We start from the raw sequence: 27,973 nt of genomic DNA on the forward strand, positions 1-27,973 counted from the left end.
ATGGGGCGATGCTCTGCCCATCTGGGGCACTGCTCTGTAGGAAGCAGAGCCATTCTAGTGCCTGAGGCAGAGGCCATGGAGCCATCCTCAGTGCCTGGGCCAACTTTTTGCTTCAATGGAGCCTTGGCTTCCAGAGGGGAAGAGAGAGACAGAGAGGAAGGAGAGGGGGAGGGGTGGAAAAGCAGATGGGCACTTCTCCTGTGTGCCCTGGCTGGGAATCAAACCCAGGACTCCACGCCAGGCCGATGCTCTACCACTGAGCCAACCAGCCAGGGCCTAAACTTTTCTTGAAATGAAAAACATCAAGCATCCTGAGTTAGCTAACAATAAGTGGTTCCTGAAGTTCTACTATCTTGTGGACATGACTGAACATCTGAACCAGATCAATGTAAAAATGCAAAGCGTTGGAAATACAGTCTTATCCCTTCAACAAGCAGTGTTTGCATTTGAAAACAGGTAGGAACTCTTCATCACCGACATTGAAACAGGTCATTTGCTACACTTTGTAAAACTGGGAGAGTTTAAAGATGCATGCACAGCAAGTGACCCTGCTCAACAACTTGATCTCCAGCAGCTAGCGGGCTTCACATCTAATCTCCTGCAGTCATTCAAAATGTGCTTTGAGAATTTTGTGAGCACACTCATCTTTTTAAGTTCATCACCCATCCACACAAGTGTGCAGTGGACAGCGCTGACCTGAGTTACATCCCTGGTGTCTTTGTCAGAGATTTTGAACTACAAGCTGCTGACCTGAAGGCCTCAGACATGTGGGTGAAAAAGTTTAAGTTACTGAATGAAGATTTGGAAAGACTTGCACGACAGTAAGCAGAGTTGGCGAGCAAACACAAGTGGGGAGAAATGAAAAAACTTCAACCCATGGACCAGCTGATTATCAAGACTTGGAACACACTTCCCATCACATACTACACACTGCAGCATGTGAGTATTGTTGTACTGACAATGTTTGACTCTACATATGCATTTGAGCAGTCTTTCTCACATCTAAAGAATGTTAAGACCAACCTACGATCATGTTTAACCAGATGGAAGTCTCAACGCCTGCATGAAGCTTAACCTCACCACATATCAACCAGACTACGAAGCCATCAGCAAAACCATGTAGCACCAGAAGTCACATTAATGGTAAGAAGTACTATATTCATCATTGGTTAGCAACAGCATAGCAACGTTATTAAAAAGAATTCGGAGCCTTATTGTACTTTAAAAGTATTGGTCTTACATAAAATCCACACATTTACTTGTATTTAGTGTTGAACATATTGTATGGCTCTCACGGAATTTCATTTTAAAATATGTGGCGTTCATGGCTCTCTCAGCCAAAAAGGTTCCCAACCCCTGTTCTAAGATGATACTCATGATATTTAGAGCTTAATTTTAATATTTGAAAACTGGATCTCAAGTGTTTGTTTAAATAAAGTTTCTGCTTTCCATCCTGAAAGTATTGGATCAGAAATATTCTCAAACACAGCCTGAGAATTTGTATTTATAGTGAGCATCTCAGGAGAAAAGTTTCTGTACTGAAAGTCTGGAAATACTTCTCTAATTACTTGCTCTACAGGTGTGCTGTCTCTTGAACAGAATTTAAGTTTCTTCTATGAAACTTGGCTATGTATCTTTGTATACACTCTTCTGTCAAATTCCACCACAGCTAAGAAGAAAGAGAGTTTAGTCATGTCCCACTTCAATTTATTCTACACACCCAGGACTATTGATGAACCCTGCACTGTAGAACCCAGGTGTCACTTTCTGCATACAGCTAACTCTTAACCCTCTAAAACAGGGGTCAGGAACCTATGGCTCATGAGCCAGGTGTGGCTCTTTTGATGGCTGCATCTGGCTTGCAGACAAATCTTCAATTAAAAAAAAAGTAATAATATTAAAAATATAAAACATTCTCATGAATTATAATCTACTCATTTTCTACTTCTCATTTTCATGGTTGCGGGTGGCTGGAGCCAATCATAGCTGTCCTCCGGGACAACACCAAATTTTTATTGGATAATGTGTAATGTACACAGGTCATTGTATGGCTCTCATGGAATTACATTTTAAAATATGTGGCATTCATGGCTCTCTCAGCCAAAAAGTTTCCTGACCCCTGTTCGAAAACGTTACCTTAAACCATTTTGGGTGTTGCCTTTGATTTCTCTTCTTTTCTTCTGGTCATTCTGAGCAAATATGTCTATAGATTCAGCCCTTTCTATGGAACCCTATCACAAGACAGCTTTAAAGTTCAGATCCTTAAGTGTCTGCATGACCAGCCTTCAATGTGAACTAGGTATTAGTGTTATTTGTCCCTGGTCATACTGAACTGAGAAGAGCAGTGCACTTGTCAACTTGATGAATTGAATTCTACCAGAATATTATAGTCCATAATTTTCATTGTGGTTGTAGAAGATTAACAGAGAGGAAACTGTTTTTATAAGTTTCTATATTATGTCAAGCACTAGACTAAAAATATAAAAGATAATGATGATGACAAAATTATATATAAAATTCTACATTTATATTGAGTTAAGTATTCACATCTTTTATAGAACCAATAAATCTAGGACAATATATTATACTGTATATATTTTTCAAAGGCAACTGAAGCTGAAATTATTTTGAATATTAAATACATAAGTATAGACAATCACAGCTGTCTCAATTTGTTTAAAATAATTAATGACATAAAGCTGAATGAATTGCATATTTTCTTTTACGTGAGTTTTTAAAAAAACATAAATGTCTTAAAATGATAATGCACTAAGTACCAGAAAATGATTTGGTGTCTTGTTTGTGTGTTTAAATTACAAGAAAAAAATGCAAAATGAGAGATTAAGTCAAGGTTGTAATCAGAAGAAATTTTAAGTTACCCAGGGTTTTACTTTCTGTTGAGGAACTGCCTGGCTTTTATTCTTACCTTTATTCATAGTTTTAATCCCTATACAACCCATTTCTTGCTCTCTTAAGTAAGACTAATTTTCCAGAAAAATAAAGCCTGAGAAACATATTTACATTAAGTCATATATTACTGTCTCTTCTGATGAAAGATTCCATGATGACCTTGAAACCTGGATGATCCCATTATAAGGAGACACTCCTGGGAAACTGATGATCTCATGGAGAATATAAAGACCTTTTTTCATACACTAACTTATCAAATGTATTTTTTTACTTATGAGGAATATTGACATAAAATAAAGGTATACAATTTAAATGCACAGCTCAAGGGTTTTGGGGCAAATTACCCAACAGTACAACCACTGCCATACTCAAAACATAACATTAAAAATAAACTTCAATAATAGTAGTATTTCTGCCACTATCATGAGAACTGAGCTTTAAAATATGAGCCTTCTGTCTGGATCAAAATTGTAAATATAATTTTTTTTCCAATTGTGATATTTCACAGTCACTTCACTTTGAGGTTCAATCTTCAAAACTAACTTTATTTTATTCCATACCTCATGATATATAGTAGGTTCCTTGTCAGGAAATATATGCAGACAAGTGTGATCTTTGCTCCCCATTTGACCTTAAAGATGTCATATCTCCCTCTAGTGAAACTGAAAGTCTTATGAAACATACAAAATACCCATAAACACAAATAAAGGTTTTAAATATGCTTAAAATTATGAACCAAGAATTGCATGTGATTCTCTCTAATATACTATATAGCCTTTACACCCACAATATTCAAGTAAGTATATGAGACAACATTAAAATTGAAAAATTGTAACTGGGGAAACCGGAAAACACATGTCCTTTTATAAAGAAACATGCTATTTAAAACTGATTGCCTTTTGCATTTGCTAACAATAAGTTAACTATGACATTAAAAACATATTAAACAGAAGTAGTTTTATTCAGTTCACAAACTGAGACAAGGAGAAGCTGGAATAAGGTCCAGTGTCTTTTTCTTAAGCCCAATACTGGTCCCATTATCTAAGTCATTTCTGCATATGAGTGAAAATCAAGTTTCTAGACATTTTCTTGAAAATGAGCATGCATGTACTTAATTTATTTGGTTCAATGAAGGACTTCTTTTTAATATAACCAATTAATTCTGTCCAAGACTATAGTGGGTCTATGTTTTACTTTCCATGCAGACTAACAAGTTATCCTGCCATGGTTTTATAGATGCTGGCAAATAAAAAACAACACATGGAACTTAGAATCAAAGGTCAGTTTGTTAATAATAGAAATAATAGTGGCCAGAATAGCATCATTTCTTCAGACTTCTCCAAAGCCCCAAGGAAGAGTATTCCAGAAAGCCAAACATACCAGCACACTCTTGATTGCGGCTATTTTCAACCCTATGAAATTTTGCCTCAGTCAGTTTTTGGGGTCCTTCTTTCAGAGAAGCGCCCCAGCAGGTTTTTCTCCTCTAATAAAGCCTGCACACCTGTTCAAGTGCCGTCTCAATCTTATATCTGGTGCCGAAACCTGGGACAGGGTACCAACTGCCTGGACAATCCCCTTGCCGGCTTGAACTTACAACGAGGAGAGCAGTGGACAGTGGCAGCTCATCCAGGCTAACTCCCTGATTCTGTTTGGCTGAGTGAGCACGGTTGAGCGACCGGCAGTCTGACCCTATCCTAAATCCTGCCGGACCAGGAAGGTAAGGAGTTTCTCCCTCCCTTTCCCTGGTTGGCCTCTAAATTTCTCTTCAAAAACACCCCTTCCTGGTCAGATGGTTTTGACTTCAGACCCCATATCTACGAGTGGTCTGTTTCTACTCTTTTATGGACTTCTACAAAATTCTACATGCACCTAACCAGGACCCTCTCCTATGTCCCAGGATCTCGACCTTGGGGTGATGACCTCTTGTCAGAGACTCTCTTTCTATGGAGATTTTCTTTTCTCAGAACTGTGACTGAAGGCGGGGACACCCTCTTCTCTCACCAGTCTCCTCTACTGTGGGCTCCTTTCAGTCCGAACCATCCAGCCAGACTCCCCTTGGAACAGGGGCTCCTCCTAATCTCTGGCCTCAGAGACTACTCCTCTACAACTTTGGGACTACTCCTTCGGGACTCACCCTACTCTCTGAGGTTCACAGTTTGGGAGGTTTCTACTCTGAGTGGCCTGCTTCTACAAACTTCTTTGAAAGTCTAGGTGCCTAGCCAGGTTGCTTTCTACTACCATTACTATATCCTAAGAAATCTTGACAACTTTTGCCCCAAATGGGGAGGGCATCAGATATTTCTTATGTGCAGGCCTCTCTTCTCTCTTCGCTCCTGTCCTTAATCTCTATGCTGCTTGTTCTACACGCAGGCCGTTTTTGGCCAGAGAAACCTCACCTAAAACCTCCGCTCCTAATCTTTCCTTCTCTGTGGACTCCCAACTCTCTCTCCTTCCTGCCTGACCCCTAAGGGAACCCCTTTCTTGGGACCCCTCTCTAGTACCTCTGCAAATCTCTTTCATTCTAGTCTCTTCCCTCCAGAAAACCCCCTCCCCTCTCTTTGTTGAATCCTCTTTTTTATTCACTTGCAAATACCAGTCTCTCCTTCTTCTCCCCTGCTGGCCAGGGACCCCTCCCTTCACCACTGTGTTCTTAAATCCCTCCTCCCTCCTTTAAAGCTGTGGCTCCAGCTGTGGCACCTGTCTCTCCTCTTTGACCCCTCCCCACTGGCTTCAGCTATATTTTACCCATTTTCCTCTCCTCACCAGCTTCTGCTATGGCTATTCCATTCTCCCCCTCGCCCTCTCCTCTCTCTTTAGAACTCTAGCACTTTAAACTCCTCATCCTCCTGCAGATTCTGACCCTCCTTCTTTCCATCCATCTGTTCACACTGTCCATCCATCTCCTTTCTTTCTTCCTCCCCTCTATGCTGGCAACTCCCTACCATCTAAAAAATCTTTTAAAAAAGCTGAATTGTCTATTAAACTATGTAAGTAAGTAATCTGTCTTGTCTATTTGTTTGTCAGAAAATATCTCTAATATAAATTAAATTAAAACAAAGCACACTCATAATTTATATATAAACTCTTTGTTGACTGAGTAACTGTGTCTATTTCCAAGGTCTTAAACCAATAATTACCCTCCTCTTAAATCAAGTCTTATTCATCCCCATAGACTCTCCCTGAAATACCCCCATCCTTCCTGTTTGAAAACCTTCAGGGGCTTATTTCCTTGTACAAGCCTTATATCTAATGAATGAGGTAATAGTTCCCCTCCATCTAGTAGTCCCTAATCTCTACAAGTTAATGTCACACATTCCCTCAAACACCACTCACTTCACAGTCCTAGACCTCAAGAATGCCTTCTTTATCATTCTTCTACACCCTGACTCTTACTTTCTGTTTATGTTTTGTATGGTCAGTTACCACAGCCACCATCATAGCCACCTGGCCTATGCAGGTTTGCATTGGATTCAAACAGATGGTAATAAAACAAACCACAAACTGGTGGGCCATTAGCTTTAATCCAAGCTTGTACCCAGCAGGCAAGTAAAAACACACACTGGGCTTCAAAACCCACTCATTCTGGCCTGACTAGGCGGTGGCGCAGTGGATAGAGTGTTGGACTGGGATGCAGAAGACCCAGGTTCGAGACACTGAGGTCTCCAACTTGAGCGCAGGCTTATCTGGTTGGAGCAAAAGTTCACTGGCTTGAGCTCAAGGTCTCTGGCTTGAGCAAGGGGTTACTCGGTCTGCTGAAGGCCCGCAGTCAAGGCACATATGAGAAAGCAATAGATGAACAGCTAAGGTGTTGCAACACACAACGGAAAACTTAAGATTGATGCTTCTCATCTCTCCGTTCCTGTCTGTCTGTCCTTGTCTATCCCTCTCTCTGACTCTCTGTCTCTGTAAAAAAAAAAAAAAAAAAAAAAAAACCACTCATTCTGTGCTCACAAAGCTACCAACTTATCCGAGTTTCCTAGAATCAAAGGTTTCTAGCTCACTAGACTAATTCTCCTTTATTCCCCATCTCCTTCTCTCTACACAAACTCAGCACCAACTGGCTTCTGTTTCAGCACTCCACCATCTTGTCTGCCTCTGCTCTCTGCTCTCTAATGCTAATCTCAGGAATCAAGAGAGCAAGCTCCTGGTCTGCCCCACTTTATAGTGCAGAAATCAAAACCTTTAATCCAATATAAAAAATAGGGAACTCTCTGATACAAAGTCCACCCCACATCAAGAAGGGTGGGAAAGGCTTAGCCCTAAAACCAAGCCCCAGGCTACAACAGGGGTCCCCAAACTATGGCCCGCGGGCCACATGTGGCCCCCTGAGACCATTTATCTGGCCCCCGCTGCACTTCTGGAAGGGGCACCTCTTTCATAGGTGGTCAGTGGAGGAGCATAGTTCCCATTGAAATACTGGTCAGTTTGTTGATTTAAATTTACTTGTTTGTTATTTTAAATATTGTATTTCTTCCAGTTTTGTTTTTTTTACTTTAAAATAAGATATGTGCAGTGTGCATAGGGATTTGTTCATAGTTTTTTTTTGTAGTCCGGCCCTCCAACGGTCTGAGGGACGGTGAACTGGCCCCCTGTGTAAAAAGTTTGGGGACCCCTGGGCTACAAGGATCCTGCCTGCCCACAGCTCACCCCCAACACACATTAATACAATCATGTCTATCCCTAGCAATCACCTGGGCAATGGGCTTTCATGTGGGCAGTGCCATCTTTAACAAAGTGAGCATAATATGTTTTATCTGCCCAAAAATCTACCCCTATGCTCACTTTACCACCCACAATGTACATCACCGGCATCCCTGTGCAAGGAAATTAGGCACATTACACAAATTACAACATGAGAAATTATAAAATTTCAACAATTACAAAGGTACATTTCACCAGTCTCTGAGCACTTTGCCAAAAGTAAAAAATGTCCTCTGATTTCTTTCTAGCCATGGAAAAGCTTCCCGAGGCAGGGGAGTGCTTCTAGCAAAGCTGCACCCCACCTCCATCAGGGTATTAGATATTTTCCAAAATCCATAAGTCCATCCAACAACAGAGCCAGTGCCCACTTCGGTCGTAGTCCAGGAAATCAGTCCACACACATGGGGCCTCAGCCACCCCCCTCATCCCTACCATCCTGGCAGGTCTTACACTGTCCCAAAGAGGAGCACATGGCAATGGCAGTCAGCATTTCCATCTCTGCTCTTGAGAGCATAATGGCATCCACCCATATGTCCCAAAATTGCAGGCCTACCAGGGGTATGATATATACTCCTTGCTGCTGGCCTCTCACCTTCTGGAGACTGCAGATTGCAACTCCAACCCGATTTTTCTCATCCTCCAAAGAGGAACTGAAAACATCAGCTCCTGTTGCTGGGCTCAATCCCCAGGCCATGGCTGCCTTCTGCTCAGCAGGCCTTGCAGCCCAAGCTCTGGCCTCAGCCCCAGCCTCCTGCCACTGATGGCTCTCCACAATGTCCAGGACATGCTGCAACTCACAAACCTGTGATTCCTTCTCAAGTGGCTACTCCATTTCAAAGCAAATCTCACAAACCTAGTTGGCCTCCTCCTCCAGTGCTTCCTCCAGCTCCAGGGTCAGCATCTGTTTCTTCCATGTTTGCTCTAGCTCCTTCCAGTGCTCAGTTTGCAGGTCCCAGGCAGCTTCGTGCACAGAACTATCAGTTTCCTCACGCATGGCTGTAAAAGTCAGACAGCCTACGGCCCCCAAAAGGACAGCCATGGGGAACCATAACAGCAGCCAGTCCTCTACTCCACCACTCAAAAGTGGTGGTGGCTCCTTGCCCATCTGTAGCAAATCCTGCTGACTATGCCTAATGTAAATCCAGTATCCACAGCCACCATCACAGCCACCTGGCCAATGCAGGTTTGCATTGAATTCAGACAGACGGTAATGAAAAAATGGAGCCACAAATTGGTGGGTCGTTAGCATTAATCCTAGCTTGCACTTGGCAGGCAAGAAATACACACAGTGGGCTCCAAAACCCACTCATTCAGTGCTCACAAAGCTACTGACTCATCCGAGTTTCCTAGAATCAAAGGTTTCTAGTCACTAGCTTCATTCTCCTTTGCTCCCCATCTCCTTCTCTCTACATAAACTCTGCACTAACTGGCTTCTCCTTCAGCATTCCGGTATCTTGGCTGCCTCTACTTTCCTCCATGTGGCCTTAATCTGCTCTCTGCTCTCTGATGTTTATCTCAGGAACCAAGAGAGCAAGTTCACAGTCTGCCCCACTTTATAGTGCAGAAATCAAAACCTTTAATTCAATATTCAAAATATGGAAGTCTCTTTTACAAAGTCCACCCCACATCAAAAAGGGTGGGAGAGGCTTAGCCCTAAAACCAAGCCCCAGGCTACAAGGATCCTGCCTGCCCACAGCCTGCCCCCAACACACATTAATATAATCATGCCCATTCCAAGCAATCATCTGGGCAATGGGCTTCCATGTGGGCAGCATCATCTTTAACAAAGTGAGCATAATATATTTTATCTGCCCAACACTTTTATTTAAACTGACCTAGACACTAATGCAACCCAGCAACTTACATGGACTGTCTTACCCCAGGGGATCAAAAACAGCTCACACCTGTTTCGGCAAGCACTAGCTCAGTATTTAGCAGCATGCAATCTCAAAACTAGTACTTTCTTATAATATGTAAATAACCTACTCCTGTGCAGCCCCTCCCTGCCTGCCTCAAGGAGACACACTGCCACCCTTATTAACTTCCTTACTGTAAAGGGATATCGTGTCTTCTCTACTAAGGCTCAAGTTCATTCTCAGTTTACAGTCTATCTAGGCATTGCCTTAACCCCCACCACCTGAAGTCTCACCCAAAATTGAACTCAGACCCTCCGCAGTCTCCAACCACCTATTACTGCCGACAGATCTTTTCTTTCCTTGGTCTAATAGGCTTCTTTAGACACTGAATTCCCAATTTTGCTCCATTAGTCAAGCCCCTTAGTGAGATCTTCTGAGCATGGCTTTTAAGGTCTATAATGGCCAAGGAAGTAACAGAAAAGGCAAATAAGGCCCAAAAGAAGTCAGAAAATACCAGCTTTTGGCTCCAGAGCCCTATAGGGCTTCATAGAATTCAACCAGGGCCCCGTTCCAGAGTGGAAAGAAAGGTCATTGAACTGAATCCTGCCAGGCTTCCTGGCCCCAGTGGTTGACATGTCCATGCTTTGGAAGAGAAACACAAAAGGGTAAGCTGCCCCCTTGCTCCATGGAGGGAGGGTTCAGCCTCTTCTAACCCTGCTTCTGCTACCTGTGACCTGACCTTGGCCAGCATGCTGGGAATTGCCACTGAAGGCCCAAGGACATTGTTCACAAGCCTAAGGTATTTCTTCCAGGTAGCACATAAGCTGATCTCATTTCTTGTAGACACAAGGGCCTCACTTAAATATTTGAGTTTTATTTATCCATCAAAGATCTCTACTGTGGGTATTGACAGTCTGAGTTTGCTACTTTATTTAATGTATAGTATCTTCTTTATTCCTCTTGTCTCAATGCCCCATGCCTATTGTAGGCTGGGACCTGCTGCTAATTCCAGCTAGAAGCAGTGGTCACTTGGACTTAAACTCAAACTGCAAAGTATAGAAATATAACCATCCTTTCCCTAAGCACTTTCAGGATTTAGAGGTTACTCAGAAAACTGTTCAAAAACTGTCCAAGAGGTGCTTCCAGCATTACATCACCCAAGGACTGACTTTCACGTGGACATGTCCACACACACCATAATCCTGACAACTCCCACTACTGCTAAAATAGAAAAATGGCATGCCTTACTCCAACTACGGACCTGAAGCTGGTTGGTCTATGTATGGTGAATATATAAAAAACTAAAGACTCTTTTAATCAGATTTTTGGAAAAGAGAAACTAGGGTAAAAAGAAAGTCAACTTAACTGTCACTAAAGTTTAAAGGGTTTTTAAATCAAGAATTCTGACTAGAAAAGAATTGTATGGTTTTGATAATAGAAGGTACAAAGTATGGTAATACTTTTAAAAGAAAAGAAAAAGCAAGTTGTTATGAACACTAGTTATTTCTGGATTAGAAAGTTTATGAAAGTTGAAGGTTTATAAGGTTTGTGCAGGTTGTAGGAGGTTTATACCGAGAAAAAAGAATTTGAACAATCAGAAAACGTGTTTTTCAAAGAATGTTTAATTAGTCACCCTAACTAACAATACTCTACTCTCCCCACTTATTTGGACAACTCTTTCCTCCACCCTGACCATCTGGAGCTCAGAAACAGAGAAACAAAACTGACCCCTTGCCCTTCTATTCCTATTTACCTCTCAGCCTGCCTCACCCAGTCAGAAGCTTTCAACTCATGTGGGACCAACACCTATTTGTGTCTCCCCACTAATTGCACAAAAACCTGTACCCTAATCTATCTCACACCAAATACCAACCTAATCCCACCCCATGAACTTCTTTTAATTCCTAGTATATTACCCATTAATCTAAGAACCAAATGGGCTGTATAGGTAATCCCTCTGTTTGTCGCTTTAGAAATCTCTACAAAAATAGGTCTAGGGGCAGGGGGGCTGGCAACTGCCCTGTCTTATTCCTACTCTCTCTATCTCTGAAGCCCAGTGAATTCATAAAAAACAAACTGAGTCATAAAATCAGTGGTTTCACACAAACTGGGTGTCTTGACTAGTGCCTTTCATTGATCCCTCACTCTCCTATTTATTTTTCTAACTTTTGCACCCTGCCTCTTACGATTGTTCACTAGTTTCTTACAGAACCACATGCAGACCTTCGCCAATCATAAAATTGAAAAAATCTACCCAACATTACACACCAACCCTAAAACCTGCCCTCGCAAAACAGAAAAAATCTAAAACCCTATAAATACACCCCTAATTGTGATCTTTCTCATGGCTAGAACTCATCAAGCAAGGCATCCAAGTTCTCAACCTCACTTCTGTATACAACACTTCTCACTGTTTTCTCTGTGCCTTTTAAAACAAGCCTCCCATTACCATGGTTTCTTTACTCTACCCACTCCACATCAGAAAAAATTTAGACCCATTTTCTCTTTCTGGAGTTCCTCTCTTCCAAGAGATTCCCACCTCAGCCCTCTTAATTTGCTATACCAATCAGCCTACCCCATTATGTAATAAAACTATCCCAATGAAAACTTCTCTAACCAGACCTAATGGAACTCATTTCTTGTGCAATGAAACCATTCTAAAAACCTTAAACATCTCTTTTCCCCTTCCTTGTGTCTAGGTAATAGTTGCACCACAACTAACATATTATGGAAAGGAAAAATTTTCAAACCACCTGAGAACAAGAAGGAGTAAATGGGCTGCCTTCCTCCTAGTCCTCCTTGGCCTTACCCTTGCCACCTCTATAGCAGCGGTAGGAATAGGTGGGACTGGCTTAGGCCATAGTATATAGACTACTAACCAACTAAAGCAGGGGTCATGAACCTATGTCTCTCAAGCCAGATATGACTCTTTTGATGGATGCATCTGGCTCGCAGACATATCTTTAATTAAAAACATAATAATGTTAAAAATATAAAACATTCTCATGTATTATAATTCATTCATTCCCTACAGCTCATGTTCATGGTTGCGGGTGGCTGGAGCCAATCATAGCTGTCCTCTGAGACAACTCCAAATTTTATTGGATAGTGCATAATGTACATGGGTCATTGTATGGCTCTCATGGAATTACATTTTAAAATATATGGCATTCATGGCTCTCTTAGCCAAAAAGTTTCCTGTCCCCTGAACTAAAGGCAGACCTAGAACAGGCCCTTGATAATTCAGCCACCTCTCTAGCCTTCTTCCAGAGATAACTGATATCTCTAGCTCAGGTAGCCCTACAAAACCAGAGGGCTTTAGATCTACTAACAGCAGAGAAGGCAGGTACTTTCTTCTTTTTACAGGAACAGTGTTGCTACTACATTAATGAGTCTGGCCTGGTTGAGAAGAATATCAACTCTCTCCAAAAACTTCAAGAATGAATCTGCAGTGGCCAGGCCAGTACTGACCCCTACTCTGAACAATGGTGGAAAAACCCCTTGTTCTCCATGCTAGCACCAATTATTGGACCTATCCTAATTCTGTGCCTAATTTTAATGCTTAGTTCCCTTCTTTATCAAGTTCCTACAGGCCCGGATGAAAGAAATCTCTAGCATTACCTACAATCAAATTCTCCTACACTCCTATTCCCCAATACCCCAAGGAGAAATTCATGAGGGAAATATCAAATAGGTAGGGATGACAGCAGGAAGAAGCTGCCCCTCAGCCTGAGAAGTTCCCTCCTGAATGTTCTCCAAACCCTCTTCCTTTTTAACCACACATATTCATCCTTCTAAAAACTTACACCAACAGGTTCCCTGTCTCTAAAAATCTCCATATGTCCTCCCACTTGAGAGGAACTAGACCAGCACATCTCATGAGGCTCATCCAGGAGACCATGTATTACCATGTCACCTGCTTCAATCAGCACTTGCAGCAAGCAACTAATAATTATTACCTCGCAAAATTATTTTACTTCCTCACTCAGGTTTTCAAAGACATTGCCTGGTTCAGACTTTACAGCATGGAAATTGATGACCTCCTTAACTGGATGAGGGACTTGGCTTGGCAAGGTTCCTTTCTTGAGTTCTCTCCAGAAGAAGCAATAATTTTCCAATTTTTTCTCCTCTTTCTCCTCATCACCCCTCACCATATACTATAAAATTAATAACTGCCTTTCTTTTATATGTAACCACAGAGTTGAGAAATGATAGATACAGGAATTCCAAACTGCCCTCTTGATGTTCCGCTTATCTGTCAGACCTCACTCTTACTGGACTATTGCCCCTGAGACAGAGGAATTCCAAGAAGCTGGCAAGCCACCCCAAGGAGGGTCTCTGGACATACTAGGACTTTTGCCTCAGTATCCCCTCAGGCTCTTCCAAACACTATATAATTTGCCCCTAGTCTGTAACTGGTGCTCTTCTCCCCTGGAGAAGTGCCCGGCAGGATTCCCTTCTTCCTTTCAATAAAGCCTGTTACTCTGTTCTTTCGGACTCCCATGTATTCCAACAAAAAGAATAATAAAAATCAATTAAAGAATACTAACAACTAGGAACAACAAATGTCCACAAATTTGATAGCAGGCGAAATGCACTCATTCCTTGGAAGATACAAACTATCAAAAGCCACACAAGGAGAAATAAATAATCTGATTAGGCTATATCTAGTAAATAAGTGAAATAAAAAATGTATAATCTGCTAAATAAGTGAAAAAAGAAGAAGGAAATTTCCAGGTAGTGGCTACACATAAAACCAGGATCCTGAGATGGAGATGAACAAAATGTGAACAGGGAAGTTGTCCAGTGTTTCTGGGTAACACAGAACAGAAAAACATCAACAGTTAGGGAAAAGCTCTCTTTGCTAGCAGATGCCAGAAAGCAATGCCTCCCCATTGAGTTCTGAAATTGTAGGGCAGGGCTCTCCAGGGGCACCTCACACTTGCCAGCATGAGAAGTTAACTCAGGAGAGCCAGTTTCCCTTGATTTGACTGCCAGCTTCTTGACAGACCTAGGAGACAGAGAAGAAAATCATTGTACAAACACCCTGACACCTGTGCTTCTGCGGGATACTGTGCATTGGTAAGAACATAAACCAGTCAGTGCTTACAAAGAACAGTCCCTTGAATGGCTTTGGCACTCTGATACAGGATTTACAACAAAGAAGCATCCCACAGCTGCCATGACTCAGTGTTGATGCTGAGAGTTTAGAGTGGGTTGCTCATCAAGTCTCCAGGGCATGTTTCAAGCATTAATGTCTCTGCTTCACCTTACAAATTAGTGATAATACCAAATTAGCACCAGGTCATGTCTCCATTGTTTTATTTTGTTGTTGATCTTTGGGCTCATGAGTTCTGTGGCAAATTTTTTTCACTAGAGAAATAAAAGCCAGCATTCTGAGTTACTTTAGAACTAGAGGGGTCTGTGTGTATATTGTTGGAGTAGGAATGGGAAGGGATGTGCTTATTTAAAAAAAAATCTCCACATGATTTCTCAAATTCATGAATCAGAGCACAATCAATACAGATATAGAAAAAGTATCAGAGTAGAAATATAGGTAGTGTTGTAAATTAGTATACCTTAATTCACAGGTTTATGTAGAAACACCAAGGTAGGATACTGAAGGATTTTTAGGAGGAGATTTATTAATAAACTGGCTGCATATTACTTACATGGGGTATAGCTAACCCAAATCATGTGTGTGCAAAATAGCCCTGAAGCTAGTTATATAGACTTGATCACATATATTTTGGGGGAAAAGGAGGGAGAACATGACACAATAATCAATCATTATTTGTCTATAAGATCTACAAAAAACATTTCTACATATTAAAACTTACAAGGTAACACAATAGTAATGTCATTTTACATATCAAAGACATTTAAAAATCTTCTAGTGTCTACCTCCCATTCCTAGAGGTATACATTACTCCTAGGACTCCAGGAAGGGAGGAAGAGTTAAAATAGGTGTAGGACATGTAAATATTGTCTCTTATTGAAAGGAAAAGGAAGGTTTTAGATAATCTTTATCTTTTTTGTTGTTTAGCAAGTAGTGACCTCAGTCCTTCCAGAGAACTATAGTTAAATTATGACTAGATGACCCATTTGTCCTTGTAAGCAAGAAAGCTTCTGTATTCTTCTCCCTCCATTTTCCACAGAATCGAGGGGGGCAAGAAGCCTGACTTTTCCTTTTTAAAATGATGTTGTCAATACTAAGTTTTACAGTTTTTTGTCACTTTATCACAGTAGGTTAGCAGATCCTCCACACGTACAGTTTTAAGATATCTAAGACTGAGATTTCAATTGTGAAGACTATAAAATGAGACTGCTTTTTACTCAGTGCTTCTGGGTTCTGGCTGGGCTAATTATCAAATAAACATATACAGATCAATAAGAAAAAACATTAAAGTTTAATAAATGTGCATAGGGAATTCACATAGGCATAAAAATTCAAAAGAAAAGTGAGGTAACAAGCAGGTAATAAGACATTTTTTGACAAAAGAGAAGGGGATAGATTTCAGAAGTGAGAGTTGGTGGTTTACAGGAACTTGAGAAAGAGCTGAAAACACTTGTGGCAGAAAAATCCCCCAAGGTGATTCAGAGACAATGGGACACAGGCCTGTGTAACTAATAGGCAACACCCTGAAGCCCTCTTGTTTACCTCCAATTTGCCTAAAACACCATTTTAAAATCTCCTTCCTGAAGCAGATTTCTCTGTCTGAATATCTCAGGCAGGAAGTGGGGAGGGACAATGTTTCTTTCTGACTCCAGTTTCTTAATAAACACCTTAAAATTAATATCCTAAAAGGGCAGCTCCAAAGTGGCAGAATGTTAGTGCCTTCATAGCTATGCGGTAGGCAGAATTTTAAGAATTATCATTCCCTGCCCTCAGGTAGTCAATCAAAAAAGAAATCTAGTCACTGTTGTGGGGGGATGTTGGGCAGATAAAATATATTATGTTCACTTTGTTAAAGATGGCGCTGCCCACATGGAAGTCCATCGCCCAGGTGATATTAATGTGTGTTGGGGTTGGGCTGTGGATAGGCAGGATCCTTGTAGCCTGGGGCTTGGTTTTAGGACTAAGCCTTTCCCACCCTTTTTTTTTTCCTTTTTTTTTTTTTGATTTTTCTGAAGCTGGAAACGGGGAGAGACAGTCAGACAGACTCCCGCATGCGCCCGACCGGGATCCACCCAGCACGCCCACCAGGGGCGATGCTCTGCCCCTCCGGGGCGTCGCTCTGCTAAGACCAGAGCCACTCCAGCACCTGGGGCAGAGGCCAAGGAGCCATCCCCAGCACCCGGGCCATCTTTGCTCCAATGGAGCCTTGGCTGCGGGAGGGGAAGAGAGAGACAGAGAGGAAGGAGGGGGGGTGGAGAAGCAAATGGGCGCTTCTCCTATGTGCCCTGGCCGGGAATCGAACCCAGGTCCCCCGCACTCCAGGCCGACGTTCTACCACTGAGCCAACTGGCCAGGGCCCCCACCCTTTTTGATGTGGGGTGGTTGTTGGGCAGATAAAATGTATTATGCTCACTTTGTTAAAGAGGCCGTTGCCCAGGTGATATTAATGTGTGTTGAGAATTGTTGTAGCATGAGGCTTGGTTTTGGGATTAAGCCTTTCCCACCCTTTTTGATGAGGGGTGGTACAATCCAATCATGCCTCAGAGAAGTGACTTTGTATTAGAGACTTCCCTACTTTGTATATTGGATTAGAGGTTGTGAAGCTACAGTATAAAGTGGGGGCAAAACCGGAGTTTGGGCTCTTGGTTCCTGAGATTAGAAGAGAGAGCAGAGGAGAGCAGAGTAAGGCCACGTGGAGGAGGCCAGGAGAAGCAGCCAAGATGGCGGAGTGCTGAGTGAGATGCCAGTTTGTGTAGAGTTTGTATCTGGGATAAGGAAAGGAGATGGGGAACAGAGGTGAATAAGTCTGGTGAGCTAGAAACCTTTGATTCTAGGAAACTCGGATAAGTCAGTAGCTTTGTGAGCACTGAATGTGACTAGGTTTTGGAGCCCAGTGTGTATTTTTACTTGCCCGCCGGGTGCAAAGCTAGAATTAAAGACTATGGCCCACCAGTTTTTGGCTCGCTGTTTCTTTGCCGACTGTCCGAATCCAATGCGAACCTGCATGGACCAGGCTGCTCTGATGGTGGCCCTGGCCGTAGCTCCTGGCTTTACAGTGGTGCAATCCCATTATTTCCCAGATAAGTGACTTTGTATTAGAGACTTCCCTATTTTGTATATTGGATTAAAGGTTTTGATTTTTACACTATAAAGTGGGGCAGACCGGGAGCTTGCTCTTTGGGTTTCTGAGATTAACATTAGAGGAGAGAGCAGAGAGAGGCCACGTGGAGGAGGCCAGGAGAAGCAGCCAAGATGGCAGAGTGTTGAGTGAGAAGCCAGTTTGTGCAGAGTTTGTGCAGGGAGAAGGAAGGAGATGAGGAAAGAGGTGAATAAGTCTGATGAGCTAGAGACCTTTGATTCTAGGAAACTCGGATAAGTCAGTAGCTTTGTGAGCACTGAATGTGAGTGGGTTTTGGAGTGCAGTGTGTGTTTTTACTTACCTGCTGGGTGCAAGCTAGTATTAAATATGATGGCCCACCAGTTTTTGGCTCTGTTGTTTCTTTACCGACTGGCCGAATCCAATGCAAACCTGCATGGGCCAGGCAGCTGTGATGGGGACCTTGCATACTGGCTTTACAGGGGACTTTAAATTGTAATTAAGATTTAAATCAGTTGACCTTAAAATTTGTTTATTATCCAAATGAAAATGACCTAATCACATAAGCCTTTTAAAAGGCAGAAGGCAGCAGCAGAGGTGAAGTCAGAGATTAGAGTTACAAGGAATGCTAAAAGTCTTATTGCTGTCTAAAAAATGCAGGGGACAATGCAGCTGTTCTCTAGAAGCAGAAGGTAACCCTGACAGCCAGACAGAAAGCCATGGTCTTAGTTCTCCAAACACAAAGAAATGCACATTTTCAACAACCTGTTTTAGCTTGGTAATGGATTACTCCCCCAGTTGTCCAGGCAAGTGTTCACCCTGACTACCATCTTGATTCCAGGTTTGTAATGCATACAGGAGCAAGCTGAGACCACCTGTGTAGTAAAATACTGTTGGTCAAATAAGTTTTTAAATGTGATATATGTTTGCTTGCTTTTGGTGTGGGAGACAGGCTATAAGCTGGCAAAGTTGTTATAGCCTAAGGCTTAGTTTTAAGACTAAGCCTTTCTCACCTTGGGGTGGTACACTCTTATGAGGAATCCCATTATGCCTCAGATAAGTGGCTTTGTATGAGAGACTTCCTTGTTTGTATATTGGATTAAAGGTTTTGATTTCTACACTATAAAGTGGGGCAGACCAGGAGCTTGCTCTCTCTCAGTTTATGAGATTAGCATTAGAGGAGAGAGCAGAGAAAGGAGAGCAGAGAGAGGCCATGTGGAGGAGAGGAGAGACAGTTAAGATGGCAAAGTGCTGAAGGAAAAGCCAGTTTGTGCAGAGAGAAGGATATGGGGAACAGAGGTGAATAAAGGCTGGTGAGGCCTGACCAGGCAGTGGCACAGTGGATAGAGCATCAGACTGGGATGCAGAGGACCCAGGTTCAAGACCTCAAGGTCACCAGCTTGAGCGCGGGCTCATCTGGCTTGAGCAAAAAAAAAAAAAAAACCTCAGCAGCTTGGACCCAAGGTTGCTGTCTCAAGCAAGTGGTTACTAGGTCTGCTGAAGGCCCATGGTCAAGGCACATATGAGAAAGCAATCAATGAACAACTAAGGTGTCGCAACAGCAACAAAATCTGATGATTGATGCTTCTCATCTTTCTCCATTTCTGTCTGTCTGTCCCTATCTATCCCTCTCTCTGACTCTCTTTGTCCGTGTAAAAAAAGAATAAAGCTGGTGAGGTAGAAAACTTTGATTCTAGGAAACTTAGATAAGTCAGTAGCTTTGTGAACACTGAGTCAGTGGTTTTTGGAGCCCAGTGTGTGTTTTCACTTGCCCGCTGTGTGCAGGCTAGGATTAAAGCTAATGGCCCACCAGTTCTTGGCTCCATTTTTTTCATTACCGACTGTTTGAATCAAATGAGACCCTGAATTGGCCAGGTGGCTGTAATGGTGGTCGTGGCTACTGGCTTTACAGGTACCAAAAAGCTACAAAATTAATATTAGTATTTTAAAAAAAGAAATATGAATGTTTCCTGGCTTGCGTAAATGTACTGTGTAGGAGTCTCCCTTCTACTAGGAAGCTTAAAGAGCATTTTATTAATTTGGACTAGGTGTGTAGAGAGATTTTTTGATGTGGTTTCTATATTTGTGTGATTAGCACCAACTCAGGATGGCCAATAGCATTGTATTGTAAATAAAGAGGGGAAGGAGATTCTGATTCCCATCAGTCCCCCACACCTGTGAGGAAGCAGGTAAATAGCTAGTCAGGTGCAGAAAGGGAGAGATTGAAAAATCCTTTTCTTATTTGATGAGCCATTTGCAGGCATTTATTCCCTAGCACCATGGAAATCACCCCTCCCCTTTTGAGCATGTATAATTAATGTATATATTTCTAAACAAAGGAATGGCAAATGAACGCTAGAAAATCTAGGAATATCTTTTAATATGTGAAATAACATTTTTGCTATTATGTTACCTTATATGTTTTGATGTGTAGAAATGTTTTTTATAGGTCCTATAGACAAATGTTGTAAGCTTGCTAATGAATTGTGTCCCATCCTCCTTCTCCTTTTCCCGTCAACTTGTGTGTGTGTGAACAAAGGTATACAACCTGCCACAAGGGCTGTGCCTGGATATACACACAATTTGGGTCTGTGAATGCCCCATGTTAGTCATATGCGCCAGCATACTTAATAAATCTCCTCCTTTAATAAAACTCCTTAAAATTTATCTGGACTTGGTGTCTCTATGTAAACCTACAGAATTGAGAAACTAGTAATTTACAACACCTGCACTGACTTACAGAAATAGGTCATAGGTCTCATTTAAGCTGCTAAAATTATGGTTGTTTGTTATGCTATATTAAAAAACAAATACATTTTTTTCTTATGTATATGCATAATTCTAGAAAATCTGTATATATTCAAGTAATTATTTTATTTATTTATTTATTTATTTATTTATTTATTTTTAAAAGAGAAAAGAAGGAAGACAGGAACAGACAGAGAGAAACATCAATCCATTCCTGGATGTGCCCTGACCAGGGATTAAACTGGAAACCTCTGCACACTGAAATGAGCTAACCAACCAAGCTCTCTGTCTAGGGCTTCAAGTAATTATTATATAGGGGTCAGTAAATAGAAGCTGTAATTATTGTTATATTCAAAAAATATTCAAAATCTAACTTTCATTTCTCTGAAATTCAACTCTAATTAAATGTTATCTGTTATAGAAAAGGTATAACTTGGTTATCATTCAATAGCTGCATTTTGAGTTACTCAGCTATTACAAAAGATATCCTCCCCACATTTTTACCATACACTCTGGTCTGATCATTCTCTAAAACTGAAGAGAATTGGGTGGTTTATTCAGGAACAATGTTTCAGAGAGTGTCACCCAGACGTGATGAGTAAAAAGGGCTTTAAAAAGGAAAAAAAAATAAGAAGGGGCCAAACACCACCTCTGAGTTTAGAAAGGTTTGGTTTTACACAGGCATTGCAGTGCTGTGTACAGTTACATCCTAAATGAAATAGTTAATTTAAAGAATGGACTCAACAGGAAAGGAGTAGTTTCTTGGTACAAGCAAACGAAAAAGAAAATGTTAAGTTCAGAAAAATTTTAGTTTGACACAAAAGTAAAATTATGTCAATTCATTTAACGATTTTGTAAACTGCCAGAAAAAAAAATCTCTATTACAGGTTGAAAAATCACCTTGAGTGTATGTCAAGGACATCTTCTAGTCATATCAGGGCCACACAGCCTTTCCAAGAAAGTACTGCTAGTGGTGGTGATATGGGCTCTTGTTTCAGCAGCCTCGGTTCTGGAGTTTGGCTAGAAAAGAATTCAGAGCCAAGAATTCAAGGGCAAAGCAGACAAAATGAAAGTACACTTGTTGGGAAAATGAGTTCATAACATCTATATTTTCTGAGTCTGTTCACTTTTATTGTTAAAAATGGTGCTGGTCTGTACAGTTGCTGGTTACCTTCCAGTTTAGGAAGGGCCATTGTTATGCTAAGGTTGGCTGTGGGGGACATTCTTGGCACCAAAGAAATTTTAAAAAGGAAGGAGCAGGAAAGAAGAAGGAGAAGAATAAGAAGAAACCAAGATGGAAGAGAAGGTGGGAGAAGCCAGTTTTGCAGAGTAAGAAGCCATGTTGGCAGATGGGTTACCAGAGGTGACTGAGACTGGTGGGGGCCTTTGATTCTAGGAAAAACCAGATGAATCAATGGCTTTGGGAGCCCTGAATAGAAAGGTAAGTTTTTTATGATAGATACATAAATTTACCAGGAATTAAAACTGCCCTTTTGCTGTTCCACTTGGCTGCCTGACCCCACCCTTAATTACTGGACAATTGCTCCTGGGACAGAGGAGTTCCAGGAAGCTGGTCAATTGCCCCAAGAAAGAGTATTCCAGAAAGCCAAACATACCAGCACACCCTTGCTTGAGGTTATCCCCAATCCTATAAAATTTTGCCTCAGACTGTTTTGGGGGCTCTTCTTTCAGAGAAGCACCCCAGCAGGTCTTTCTCCTCTAATAAAGCCTGCACACCTGGAGTTCGAATGCCTCATTCTTTCATCTGGTGCCAAAACCCCGGACGAGGGAACTGGCTGCCTGGACAATCCCCTTGCCAGCCGAACTTACAACCAGGGAAGCAGTGGGCAGTGGCAGCTCATCCAGGTTAACTCCCTGATTCTATTTGGCTGTGTGAGCATGGTTGAGCGAGCAGCAGTCCGACCCTGTCCTGAACCCTCTGGACCAGGAGTTTCTTCCTCCCCTTCTCCAGTTGGCCTCCAAATTTCTCTCTAAAAACACCCCTCCTGGTCAGATGGTTTTGACTTTGAACGCCATATCTGTGAGTGGTCTGCCTCTACTTCTTTATGGACTTCTACAAAAGTCTACGTGTGCCTACCCAGGCCCGTCTCCTGCATCCCCTCAGCCTTGGGGTGACAACCTCCTGTATGAGACTCTCTTTCTATGGAGATTTTCTCCACTCAGAACTGTGACTGAAGATGGGGACGCCCCCTTCTCTCACCAGTCTCCTCCACTATGGGTTCCTCTCAGTCCAAACCATCTGGCCAGACTCCCCTCAGCTGTGTCCTCAAAAATCTCGCTAAACTTGGCCTGTCTGACCTCAAACACAAAAACTCATCTTCCTCTGTAATACAGCCTGGCCTCAATATAAATAAGACAATTATCACTGGCCAGAGAATGGAACCCTTGATTACAATATCTTAAGAGATCTTGACAATTTTTGCCACCGGACGGGGAAGGCAACAGAAATCCCTTACGTGCAGGCCTTCTTCTATCTCTGGTCTAGACCTTCCTTTGCTCTTCATGCTCTACCTATCAAGTTCTGCTGGCCAGAACTTCTACCTTATATTCTACCCACTCTCCTCTCTCTGACCCTCCATCTGATACTTTTGACCCTCAAGACTACTCTGCTGTCCCTTCTGCTCCTACTCCTCCATCTTCTTCTTCTACTGCTCCACCACCCTATCAATCACAATCACCTGAAACACTCCATTACCTCCTTCTCCTAATCCCTCCCCTCCAATTTCTCCCCCTCACCTACGACTACGTAAGCCACCCCAGCCAGGCATGTACCCTCTCTGGGAAGTTGTGGGAGCTGAGGGAATTGTTAGGGTCGCTATCCCTTTCTCCTTCTCTGACCTTGCCCAAATTGAGTGCCGCCTAGTGTCATTCTCCTCAGACACTTACATGAAAGAATTTAAATACCTTACCCACTCCTATGAATTAACCTGGCACGATTTAAGTATTATTCTCACCTCCTCTGTCAGCCAGTGACAAGGACCAAATATGGACCATTGCCCAACAAATTGCAGATGAGGCAAACAGTAAGAACAACAACCTCCCCATAGGTCGTCTAGCAGTTCCCTCCAATGATCCCAATTGGAATTACCAGCTCAATCATGCCAATAAAAAACTCAGAGATCAAATGATTGATTGCCTACAACAGGCCCTCAACTAACTTGCCAATAAGGCCATCAATTATGACGAAATTAAAGAAATCATTCAAAGGCCCCAAGAGAACCCTGGAGAATTTCTAGAATGCCTTTTATAGGCCTTTCAAAGGCACACTTGCCTAGACCCAACACTTCAGCAAGAACCACCCTCTTACACTCACACTTTATCTCACAATCTGCTCCAGACATCAGGTGCAAGCTTAAGAAACTTGAGAACGGGCCTGAGACTTCCCAGAGAAACCTCTTAAATCTAGCCTTTAAGATATTCAATAATCAGGAGGACATGGAGAAGGAGGAACAACAAAAGAGAAATCAGGAGAATTACCTAATGCTAGCAAAGGCCCTAAAAGGGAACCCTACTATAGGCTCAAAAACCAAACCTTTCCGGGGTCAATCTTCCAAATCTGAGCCACCAGGTCCCTGCTTTAAGTGCCACCAACCTGGACACTGGGTTAAGCAATGTCCTAATCCCCGTCCACCACCAGGGCCTTGCCCACATTGTCACCAGGAGGGTCACTGAGGAATTGATTGCCCCAGTCGCCAGAGAGGGATTGGGTCAAACCTCCTCACTAATACCCATTCAGTGACTGATTTTCTAAGCCTGGCAAACAGAGGATTGAGGAGGCCCTGGGACACTGGCCCCGGTACAGATCACCAACACTGAGCCCAGGGTAAAACTTCATGCAGCAGGTAAGGAAATCTCCTTCCTCATTGACACCGGGGCCATCTACTTCACCCTCCCTGAATTCGGAGGACCTCTGAGTCCCTCTAATACCTTTATAGTCAGGGTTTCAGGTCTACGCACTAGCCCTCTTATAACTTCACCACTTACTTGCATACTAGGCTAGACATCAATTTCTAGTTTTTCCACAATGTCCCACTTCATTACTAGGATGGGACACTCTAATTAAATTCAGTACTACACTCCAATTATTTTCTCAAACATCACAACAACAAACTTTCAATATTCTCCTTTTGTTGGCCAGTGGTTCATCACCCCAACATGCTGACTTCCAACTTCTCTCCCCTCCCCTTCCTTCTTCTCTAGTTGACTCGTTGGTCTTGGACATTCAACAACCAGCCATAGCTAGACATCATACCCCTGTCCAAATTTTCCTTAAAAATTTCTCCCTCTTTTCTAACGTACCCTAATATCCCATTTCCCACAAACACCTCCTAGGACTGAAAACACATAATTAAATTTCTTAAGGCAAGACTTCTTATCCCCACCAGTTCGCCATACAACACTCCTATCCTTCCAGTAGTCAAACCCAACAGCACTTATAGGCTAGTGCAGAACCTGCGAGCCATTAACTCGGCATTTCTTCCCATTACTCCTGTAGTTCCTAACCCTTACATTATCTCATCTACCATACCCGCCAATATTACACACTTTACTGTGCTGGATCATAAGGATGCCTTCTTTACTATTCCCTTACATCCTGACTGTCAAAAGCTTTTTGCATTTACTTGGACTGATACTGACAGTTTACATTCACAACAGCTAACCTGGACGGTCCTACCTCAGCGCTTCCGGGAGAGCACCCACTTTTTTGTACAGGCATTAGCTAATGACCTCAAATCACTACCTTTGTCCCAGAGCACCATCTTACAGTATGTCTATGATCTCCTTCTCTGCAGTCCATCCTTGGAAACTTCTAAATCAGACACCATTCAACTACTCAATTTACTGGGTAGCCCCTGCTAAGGTACAGCTCTCCCTATCACAGGTCACATATTTAGGGCTACAGTTGACCCCAGGACAGAAGGCCATCACCCTTAATAGAAAACATTTAATATCCTCCATACCAACACCCTCTACCAAAGAGGAGCTTCTCTCCTTCCTGGGAATTGCGGGTTTTCTCAGATCATGGATCTCTAACTACAGTGTGTTAGCAAAACCTCTCTATGAGGCCACTAAAGGGGACCTCACTGAACCCCTAGATCTTAAATTCCCAATACTAACACCCTTCACCAGACTCAAACAGGCTCTCCTTAAAGCACTTGCGCTACATCTTCCAGACTTAAACTCAGAATTCATACTCTATGTTACAGAAAAACAAGGGCTTGCCCTTGGAATCCTTGGACATCAAAAGGGACCCTCCTTTGCACCAGTTGCTTATCTCTCTAAACAGCTTGACCCCACTTGCAAGGGATGGGCACCCTGCCTCAGAACTCTGGCAGCCGCTGCCCTGTTAGCCCTTGAGAGAAAAAGCTCTCATTAGGAAAAAAAAGTCATCATCAAATCTCCTCACAATCTACAGGACCTTGTTACTCATAAGGCCTTAGCCCATTTATCACCCTCTCAATTACAACAAGTTCATATCATCTTTCTTGAAAATTTTGAATTCTCTTTCCAGCTCTGTTCTGATCTGAATTTGGCTACAATCCTCCCAACCTTCTCCTTACCTCCCGTTTCTCACATGTTTCGCTATGCCCTTCCCTCACCTCTCTTCTACACCTCTTCCCACTACAGACCTCACTCTCTTTATTGATGGGAGCACACTTAAGACCAAACAACAGTCCACTCAGGCAAGCTATGTAATCATCACTGACCAACATCTCATCCTTGAGGCTCAGCCCCTACCACAGGGTACTACCTCACAAAAGGCTGAGCTTATAGCTCTTACAAGAGCCCTAACTCTCAGCTCTGGCAAAGTGGCTAATATTTACACTGACTCAAAATATCGTTATCATATTCTTCACTCAGCTGCAGCCATTTGGAGGAAGTATGGGTTCCTTACTACGAAAGGCAATCCCCTCCAAAACCACACTTACATACAAAATATTTTAAATGCAGCTCTACTTCCCAAGCAAGCAGCCATTATTCATTGTATGGAACATCAAAGAGGCACCTCTCTTATATCCATTGGAAATAACTTAGCCAATCAGGTAGCCAAGAAAGTTGCAACCCAGCCTCCTGATTCACAAATGTATTTCCTGACCTCACTTACTCCACAATATTCCACTAAGGAGAAAACTTTCTACTCCTCTCTCCCACAAAAGGAGAAATGGTTTCTCAAGGATGGAAAGCTCCTCCTTCCACAATCCCAGACTGAGACCATATTACAGTCCATACACAAGTCTTTCCATGTAGGCTATCAACCTCTTCTAATCTACAACTCCTCTTTCCTCACAGGTAATAGTATTTCTGCAATTCTTAAATGCATAACTTCATTTTGTCATATCTGTATCTCTTGCACCTCACAGGGAGGAATACATCCTAAATCTTTCCCTGCCCACCAGGCTTGGAGACAACTACCAGCCCAAAATTGGCAAATAGACTTTACACGTATGCCAAAATATAAAGGATTCAAATACCTCCTCGCAATAGTAGAAACCTTTTCAGGATAGATTGGGTCACTTCCCACGAAACAAGAGGATGCTAGCACTGTTGCCATCATTTTAACCAAGTATATTATTCCCCGATTTGGTCTCCCTTCTGTGCTTCAATCTGATAATGGCCCTGCCTTCATTTCTCACACCACCCAATCCCTCTCATCCTACCTAGGACTCAAATGACAGTTACACACTCAAAACCATTCTCAATCCTCAGGAAAGGTCGAACGAGCAAACCAGGTCCTCAAAAATCATCTCACAAAACTCATCCTAGAACTACACCTACCTTGGCCTCAGCTTCTTCCCTTAGCCCTCATGAGAATTTGAGATATGCCCAGAAAACCATTAAACCTAAGACCCTTTGAGATCATGTACGGTAAACCCTTTTTCTTAGACTCCAGCCCCCTTACACCTTTGGATCCTGCTATAGGGTTCTACTTTCCTGCTCTGGCCCATATGTGAGCCAACCTACATGCTGAGGTCAACAAGCTGATACCCCAACCTTTTCCAACAACTAAAACACATTTTTTCCTCCTACCCGGAGACCAGGTATACAAGAGAACTTGAGGAAAAACACCACTCCAACCTGTTTGGACGGGACCCCATAAAGTCATCCTAAGTACTCCAACAGCTGTAAAAATAGAGGGAGATACCCAGTGGACTCACCTTTCTCATATTAAACCCTATATCAGCAAACCTCCTAAATCTTATCTTTCAACCTCTACAGTCCCCCTAACCCTAAAGCTCTCCCATATCCCTGAAGAACTAGGAGAATGAATAGCATTCACTTCTTAACGCTTCTCAGTCTTTTTACCCTTCACATAGTAAGGGGACAAGATCACTGGGTTATCTTGGCTGAAGAAGAGCCTACAAATGGACATGAAACATTTCTTTTAGCTCAAGCTAACTGTTCTCTCCAGGGCTGCCAGGAAAGAATATCTCTAACTTTACCATGGAAGAACTTTCACCCCCACTATACAACCCTTCTTATCTCTGAATTCCTGATTTCCAAACTAAACCCATTTGTAAA

The sequence above is a fragment of the Saccopteryx bilineata genome, chromosome 5 (assembly GCF_036850765.1).
Source record: "Saccopteryx bilineata isolate mSacBil1 chromosome 5, mSacBil1_pri_phased_curated, whole genome shotgun sequence".
Lineage (NCBI taxonomy): Eukaryota > Metazoa > Chordata > Mammalia > Chiroptera > Emballonuridae > Saccopteryx > Saccopteryx bilineata.